Consider the following 9,646-nt stretch of genomic DNA (forward strand, 5'->3'; position numbering starts at 1 on the left):
ACACACATAAATGCACATGCATAGACTTACACACACACCCCGGATTTAACCTGTTGGAATGAGCTACCCTTGAAAATACAATTTACTTTCTCTGACATCATACTTCATTTACTCAGTGCAGTAGCACTTTGAACATTGATCTTTTTCTTAGCTATGCTGAACTTGCATGTAACTGGGCACATTAAAACACCCATGTTTTTCTTACATGCCAAGAAAAAATGACAACATCTTTTCTTCAAGGTTTCAGTTAAAATGTCTTTCCCGGAACACCACCAGAGAAGGTTATTTCACTGATGGGATGCAATGGGATGCTTCACACATGACTCTCCTGAAGAAGCTGCCTGAGAAAATCAGAAAACTCTGAGAGAGTGGAGTAAGTCATTTTCCACATGAAATTGCAGCCACTGCCTGAATTTGTCACCCCTCTAATGATGGTGTACAATCTGGCCATTAAAATAAAAACTTCTTCATAGTGAATCATCCTTTCCCTCTCAATGTGGGGTTCCCTCATATGTGCACCAGGCTAAGCAGTAAGAAGGAATGATGTTAAGATGCACGATTATTCAATCTGGGTAAAGTAATGGTTTTAGGGCACAGTTCAATCTTGATTTCTATCCAAGCTTTTAAATTCAAGTGACTGCCTCTGCTTTTTTTATATGTAGTTTCTCTTGAGTCCCACCCTTTTGTACAAAGATATTTGAAAAGATGTGTATTTCAGGGAATGTAGCTCAGGAATGAAGGTCTGAGAGACTCATTGTTCTAGACTAGTCACCATGAGCATTATATAAACACTCAATGAGCTCTTGCTTTGAAAATGATAAGCACACTGCTAATCTGATGTTTTGTGCTATTTAATACATGAAACAACTTTATAAAATCACTTTATTATCCTCAGTTTACCGCTTTAGAAACTGAGGCACAGAAAGGCACAAGTTCTCATAGCTGGGATAAACAGGATAGGCTGGAATTTTTAAGCAGCGTTTACTGGGTGTCTGGGAAAATTACCTAATGTCTCTGTCTTAGTTACAAAATCCTGAAATAATTTAGAGATTATTAGCTCTTTGGCTGCTCCAAAGTACCATTCTCTTCTATCAACTGAGAAAGGCTTCTGCTGAACCTAGTCTTATAACCAAATGCCCTTTAGCTTTATGAAACAGTATAACAATAACCTTCTTCAAGAACATGACCCTACTCTAACCCTACCACCAAAAATGTGGCACATGTAGTATGTACTAAGCACATGCCTCCAAGAGAGTGTTTCAAAAGCAGGTGTGGCTGAGGTCATATTGAAAAAGATTCACATCGGAGGATAAAAATACATAAGTTTAAAATAAGACTGAAATCTCAGATATTTTAGATTATCATGAGAGTAACTCTGACTCTGAGGTATGGTTCCCAAGTTTGTTTATTTTTCTCTCTCTTTTTTTTTTTTTACAAGATGGAGTCTTGCTCTTGTAAGCTGGGATGTAATCCCAGGCTGGAGTGCAGTGGCGTGATCTCGGCTCACTGCAACCTCTGTCTCCTGGGTTCAAGCAGTTCTCCTGGCTCAGCCTCCCAAGTAGCTGGGATTGCAGGTGCGAGCCATGACACCCATCTATTTTTGTTGCTGTTGTATTTTTAGTAGAGACGCGGTTTCACCATGTTGGCCAGGCTGCTCTCTAACTCCTGACTTCGTGATCTACCCACCTTGGCCTCCCAAAGTGCTGGGATTACAGGCATGAGCCACTGCATCTGGCCAGGTTCCCAGGTTTTATTCATAGAGTAAGTGCTACCAAATATGAAGTAGAAGTGTAATTGTCTCCAATCATCCTTGTTTCCTTTATCTGTCTCTAGTAATATCCTTATTCCAAAATAATTTTCACCAAGACAATAAGGTATATCAGCGGTTCATCACTTAGAGAATATTTACAGTAAAAAAATGGGCCATGTGATAAAGCAATTTTGGAGCAAAGAAATACATTTCTAAAGCAATGAGACTATAGGCATCACATTGTCATATTGGTGGCAAGGACTTCCCCAAGGCCCTATAAATTACTACCTACTCAGACAATGCAGTGGGACAGAGATTACTCGACTTTCTATATTCTTTTTCTCTAACAACTGTCCTTAAGAGAGTTCTTAGAGCAAAGAAAGTGTTAGCCACTGTATCTTCATAATATAATTCAGTGTAATTAGCCACTATATCTTCATCTCCAGCCTTGAGACTCCTCTGAGCTTCTGACTTATACGTATAACTTTGCACTGCAGGTCTTCACCTTATATATAGACAGCTTGAATCCATGCACAAAACTGAATAGCATATTTCTGCTCCTAAACTTAGCTGTCTTCTGTTCCTCCTCCTCTTACCATGCCACATAAGAGTCTCCAACTCTTCTGATGCCCAAACTGATGTTTATCATCTCTACTCCTCAAAATTATCTCACACCCCCAATTCCATCCTTGTGGCAAGGCTCTGATTTAAGCCTTCATCATCTCTCACTTGATTTTCTAAAAAGCTTCCTGTGTAATGGGCTGTCAAAGTCACACTCTCTGAATCCATATCCTATATTGGTGCTACAGAATATTTATAAGATGTAGCTCATCATGTTAGTCCTCTGCTTGAATATATTTACTCTAAAAGTCTCATCAAAACTCAAAGTCCTTCTTGAGAGTCAAGGCTCTTTAAAATCTGACCCTATCTACTTTTCTATCTCTAATGGGCATACTCTTTATGTTCACAATTGCACAGAAAATTCAGGTGTACAAAATGCTAGGTTTATTTTTCTAGATTTGAGGCAAACTTAGCTTTGAACCACAATTTTCACTCTGTACTACATCTTGAAATTTTTAAGTTAATTCAATCACTTCTGAATTTTTTTTTTCCCTGTCCTAGTTCAATAATGTCTTAGTCACTCCCAGTTTAAAGCTTAATATAATTTGGGATTTTCCCCCCTCATTTGGGCCCTTTAATGTGTTCTCTGTTTCCCAGCTTCTTGGTTTTGATTTCAAACCTCTGTGTGGTTCAGCAATTCCCTCCATGTGACTGTAGAGTAAGCAGCACATTCTTTTGGCTTCAGCTGCCATTGAAGAGTAGATAACATGGTAACATGCATATCTATCTGGAAGATCGTTTGGCACTTGTAGCTAAAGTCCTCATCCTGTCTGATTCTCAGCTGAGATGATGCCCAGTACTTGTTGACAAATGGCAACTGGTCCATCTGTCACTCTTCCATTGACTCTCATACATATTTCTGGCATCTAAATTTTAACAAGGATGCAGTTATATCCTTTTCCACCCTGTATGGGTGATCCAAACCCCTACTCTGCATTGTGGTCTTCTGATTGTCATATTGGTTTCCCCTCCCACCTAATAAATGGGCTTTACTCATGGCCTCAGAAGACAAAAATATCTTCTCAAAGTCACTTGGGGACCCACAGGAAGTTGAGGGAAAGATCTTCCAGATAGATATGCATGTTACCATGTCATCTACTCTTCATGCATTGGGTCCATTGGTGGAGCTGCTACACTCAAAAACTTACAGACAGAAAGTTGGTTTCAAATACACCTAAATCTTGGGTCTCAGTTCTATAGGCAAGCTTATACTAGGACACGGTATGAAGTACCAGGCTCCTCCATGGTTTTATTGTCTCCAAATTCTCTTTCTCTTCTTCGGATCAGAATCCTTTCACCCCGTTGGACAAGAACATGAGTAAGGTGGAGAAAATAACCCCTTGTCTGATTTTATCTTCTTACCAATCTATCAGTTGTGTGCACAATGAGGAGACAGAACTAAGACGTGGCCATTTCCTTTAATTTAAGGCCTATAAACTGAAAACTTAAAAACAAAAGTATATTCTTGAGAGAAATGAAAGAAGGCTTAAATAAGTGGATGGATATATCATGTTCTTCAATTAGATGATTTTTAGTAGTATACTTTATTCAACCGTGTCCTTCAGGATTGTTTGTCTATTCTTGGCTGTTTGACTTTTATACAAATATTACAATTAGATAATACATCTCTAAAAACAATCCTGAAGATAGTTTGATTGAAATTTCCGTGGTGCTTTCCAACACCACTTTGTATACTAAATATGTGGGTTTTTTTCATCACACCAACAAATGTTCCAACTCTCTACAGACCAATTGAGTGTCCTGCAATTCAGTTCCATTCTGACACTATCTACCTGAAGTTAGCATTAGGTCCCAGGAGTCAACAAGTCATTTTTACAATACTGCCCTCACTTCAGGTGTCAGTCACAAGTCTCAGTTTGTCACCCATACTTCTGGGTGAGCAACTATAAATTCAAGGGCTCTCACCACCCCCTCCTAGGCTTTGATAATTTGCTAAAACAAGTCCAGGACTCAGGAAAGTGTTTTATTTAGTATTGCTGGTTTATTATAAAGAACACAACTCACAAACAGTCAAATGGAAGAGTACCTACAGTAATGTTTGAGGGAGGAGATGCAAAAGCTTTCCTGCCCTCTCCTGGTGCCCTAACTTCCCATCACCTCAATCGGTTCACCAATCCAGAAGCTCTCTAAACCCCATCATTTAGAGGTTTTTAAGGAAGCTTCATCAGGTAGGGATGGTTGACTAAATAACTGGCCATTGTGGATGAGGCTGAAAGTTTCAACCCTCTAATCGTGGCTTGGTCTTTCTGGTGACCAGCTGGCATCCCGAAGCTATCTAGGGATCCCCAGCCACCAGTCATCTCATTACATAAAAAGACACGCCTATTACTCCAAGGTATCCAAGAGTCTTAAGAATTGTGTGCTAGGAATCAGGAACAATGAGCAAACATTTATTTATTTTATATTATATTACAGAATTACCTTAACTTGCTCATCAATTTAGGGAAAATTGACATATTCACAATACTGAATCTTCCATAATGTTGAGTAAAAGAAGCCAGACAAAAAAGAACATAAGATATGATTCATTTATATAATTTTTAAAAGTGTACTTGTTTATTCCCCATTTTCTTTTCCTATTAGGTACTTTCATGCTTCTAAGCTTTGCACATGTTCTCTCACTCCCCAACCTCATGATAATCTCATCATCCATCAAGGCCCACTAAAAATGTCACTTCCTTTATGAAGTTAAGAACTTCATAAGAACTATCTAGTTGTAAAAGAAACCCTCTGGGGTTGATTGATTGCATCAGTGGCCCCAATTCCTCGTCCCTTCCTGGGTGCTCACCTTTTGCTATGCCACACTGTATTGTATTCCAGCTCTGCCTGTGGATCTGACTGTGAGACTTTCCCTAGCCAACGATACATTCACAAACCTAATGTGAAGTGAGGCTTAAAAACACTTGCATAATTGGGCTTTCTTCTCTCTTGACCTCTGCCCTTGACATAAGAAAATGCCCAGTGAATGCATTAAAAAATGCATTATGGACCACAGCCTGGGAAACCAGTTGTCCCAGATGAGGCCTGCTTAGATCAGCCATCTGCCAGAAGATTTTCAGACATATGAATGAGCTCAGCTAAGATCAGCAGAGCCACCTAGAAGACTTTTAGCTGACTGTAGAAGCGTAAACCAGGCTGGCTGAGATGATCACCTTACGCCAGATCAGCAAACCCCTGCAGACTCATGAACTAAGTGACTGTTTATTATTGTATACTAATAAAATTTGTGTCCATAGATCGTCAATGTTATCTAGAATTCCTTCTGTCTATTCAATATTGAAATTCTATAAAGTGTGATGTCTTGGGCTTTCATGCAACGTGTTTCATCAAATATGGATAAAACCATTGGTTGTATTATATGGAATGAGAGGGAATATTTCTCTCTTGATACATGGTTCTGTTTATTATAGATGACGTCTGAATGGCAGGGCTGTGAACTATAGGAGGTCACAAATGAAGGGAGAAAGTGATCTTCATTAGTGAATCTTTTTGGAGTAATCTTTATTTTGCAATTGATCTAAGCAAAGATTAATGGACAGAAATTGAATTGCTTTTGAAATGAGTTCTTGAAATTTGCTTTCAATTCTTTGAAATTTGCTTTCAATTCTCAGCTAAATCTGAGAAGACAAGTTAATTTGGCAGAAGATTATAAAAGTACAAAAGATCTTTCTCTTAGAAAAAGACCTGGGTGAAAATCCTGCATGTGCTGTTTGACTTCAGGCCAGTGCTCATGAAATAAGGACAATCGTACCTACCTTACCCTACATTACAACTCTACTGTGAGTATTAGGAGAGCTACAGTCTTACCCAAGGAGGGGTCTTTTCTATCCCTCTGGTCACACAGCCAAAACAGGTGACATGACGAGACTCGACAGCAGAAACCAAATATAATAGAAACCAGATACAAACCATCAGACTGAACATTTGCTATAAACAGGTTGCCCCTCACCTGTCTCGGATGTTAGCACAAGGCTACATAAATCATCAGTTAGTACCTTTGATGCAGGTTTGGTCAAGAGTCAGAACAATGGCTCCAGGCCATAATATAAGCACAGCATTGCAAGAGAGCAGCTGAGATGAATTCTGTACCTACACAGTTCATTCTCCAAATCTCCACCAAACTTTCTTAATCATGAATCTCTCATCATCATTCTTTCTGAATCTTTTATGATATTTATAAATAAACATGGTAGACCCATAATAACTGAATAAATGCTATTTGAATACTATTTTGTAACATGTTTAAAGAGAAGTTTGGCTGGTGATTTGGTTCATTTTTTCCTAAAACCTGCTTCAAGTAATCCCTGATTTGCTGTTCCTTCTTTCAGAGTAGACACTTACTTGACAGTGATATGATGGATAATAAAAGCATGGTGACACTGAAGAAGCTTGTGTGTAAATCCTTTATCCTTGTTTGAGTTGAGTATGAAATTACTCTTAGGAACAGTAATAAGTGGAAACCAGCATGTCACTGTCTCATCAAAGGCCTATCATTCTTGTAGCTGAACTCTGAGGTGACCTTTTGGGCACTCTGAGCCTTTTTGCGAAGGAGTTGAGTATAATAAAAATGTTCTTCCTCTGAAATTATTCCATCAAATCAACTGAGTTCTTAACCATGCTATATGTGTGTGTGTGTGTGTGTGTGTGTGCATGTGTGTGCACGTGCATGTGTGTATTTCTGTATTGACCCTTCTAAATAGAAACATAGGTTCTTATTACCCTGACCTCTTCCAGAAACATTTATAGATTTTTTTCAATATAAGAAATAATTTTAGAAATCAATTTGTTAATTTTGGAAAAAATTAATTTTATAAATAAATTAATTAATTTGAAACATAATGTTTCAACCAATGAATTACATTATGCAAATCTACAGCTCTTCTCAGTCATCCCACTATCAAGAGAGAATGCAGAGGCTAAGGAGTGGCTGCCAATTTAAATGCTTTATGTGTAAATTATTAGGGTTCTTTATTTTAATGTCAGCCCTCTGTTCATTATAATTTGCCACCAATTGTAAAGCACATTAAAATGGAAAGTTTTTTTAAGGGAGTGAGGTAGGTGGCTGCTCCTATTTTATTAATAAAGATTTTAAAGCACAGTGATTCCCCTTTATCCATGGTATTGCTTTCTACTGTTTCAGTTACCCACGGTCAACCATGGTCAGAAAGTAGGTGAGTACAGTACGATAAGATATTTTGAGAGAGAAAGAGACATCCACATAACTTTTACTCTAGCATATAGTTTCCATTGTTCTATTTTATTACTAGTTATTGTTAATCTCTATAAATCGTGCCTAATTTATAAATTAAACTTTATCATAGGTATGTATGTATAGGAAAAAATACACTACATATATATGGAGTTCAGCACATTTTCAGGCATTCACTGGGGGGTCTTGGAGTGTATTCCCCACAAATAAGAGGGACTACTCTACATTATATTTCAGAAACATTGAAATGAGCACAGCCAGGTGGGGTAGCTCATGTCTGTAGTCCTAGCAGTTTAGGAGGCCAAGGCAGGAGGATTACTTGAGGCCAGGAGTTTAAGACCAGTCTGGGCAACATAGTGAGATGACGTCCCAAAAAAAAAAAAAAAAAAACAGAAAAATTAGCTGGGCATGGTGGCACACACCTGCACCCCCAGCTACTTGGGAGGCTAGGATGGGAAGATTACTTGAGCTCAGCAGTTCAAAGTACAGTGAGCTATGAGTGTGCCTCTGCACTCCAGCCTGGATGACAGTGAAATCCCATCCCTAAAAAATAATGAAAAAAAAAAAATCAACGTGGTAAAATACATATTCTGAATTTGTGCTAATGTATTATTCTTTGACCACAGGATGCGTTGTCATTGAGATCTAAGTCACTGGGACCTTAGTGTTGTGTGGTATGTATACAAACACACATCTCAAACGTTCCAAGGGATGAGTCAGTGGTTAGAAATAATGGTCTATGTTCATTCTAAGTACTACATCAGACTCAGAATTCAGTCACTGCTTTTCATTCCTGAGAGAGTATACAAATGCTTTAAAGTCATGAGTCAACACTACCAAATGTCTTTTTCTATTAGGGGATAAAGAGGCTCAGCATTGATGGCTTTTGTGGAAGTACAGCATGGCAGAAATTGAGCAGCTTCGGGAAGGCTCGAAGCAATGGCTTTGTTTTTGGAATGGATGCCTCACAGAATCCACATATTTTATCCTGAGTGTGATAAATACCAGCAGCATTCACGCAATACCCTAAGAAAACAGCAGTGGACATTTCTGAGTTATCTTTCCCTGCTTTGCTTTAATTGGATACTTGAAGTGTTGAAGCAGTGTAGTTTGACGTTTTTCTGCAAATTTATGTTGTTGATCTTGGAACATAATTGAAGTATGATATTACATTTGGAAACCTAGGAATCAGATTTCTCATTAAGTCCTGGAGAAAATCAGCAGCATCAGAAATGCTGAAAGGAAATTGCTTAAATCACTGTTCTCTCTTCAATGGGGACAATTGTTTGGTTGCCTGTAGTAGTATCCACAGTGATAATCTGGTGTTGGTAGCACTGGTAAAATGAAATTCTTGTAAGATTTTCCTATCTATCAAGGTTAGCGAAGAGCTGGATGAGGTGATTGCGAAAGGGAGGCTCTAGTCATAGTGTTTGTATTGGTCATCTGTGAAGCCATAACAAAGTACCATAGACTGGGTGGCTCAAAAAATAGAAACTGATTTTCTCACAGTTCTAAAAGGTAACAGTCTGAGATCAGGGTACCAACATGGTTGGGTTCTGTATGGTTAAGGCCCTGGGGGATTCACATACCCCTCAGCCCTACTTAAAACTTCTTCCTGAAACAACAGATGCTGGCAAGGCTGTGGAGAAATAGGAACACGTTTATACTGTTGGTGGGAGTGTAAATTAGTTAAACCCTTGTGGAAGACAGTGTGGTGATTCCTCAAGGATCTAGAACCAGAAATATACCCAAAGGATTATAAATCATTCTTCTATAAAGACACATGCACATGTATGTTTATTGCATCACTATTTGCAATAGCAAAGACTTGGAACCAACCCAAGTGCCCATCAATGATAAATTGGATAAAGAAAATGTGGCACATATACACAAATACTATGTAGCCATTAAAAAGAATGAGTTCATGTCCTTTGCAGGGACATGGATGAGGCTAGAAGTCATCATTTTCAGCAAACTAACAACAGGAACAGAAAACCAAACACTTCATGTCCTCACTCACAAGCGGGAGTTGAACAATGAGAACA

This window comes from Callithrix jacchus, chromosome 8, assembly GCF_049354715.1.
Source record: "Callithrix jacchus isolate 240 chromosome 8, calJac240_pri, whole genome shotgun sequence".
NCBI classification, from domain to species: Eukaryota; Metazoa; Chordata; class Mammalia; order Primates; family Cebidae; genus Callithrix; species Callithrix jacchus.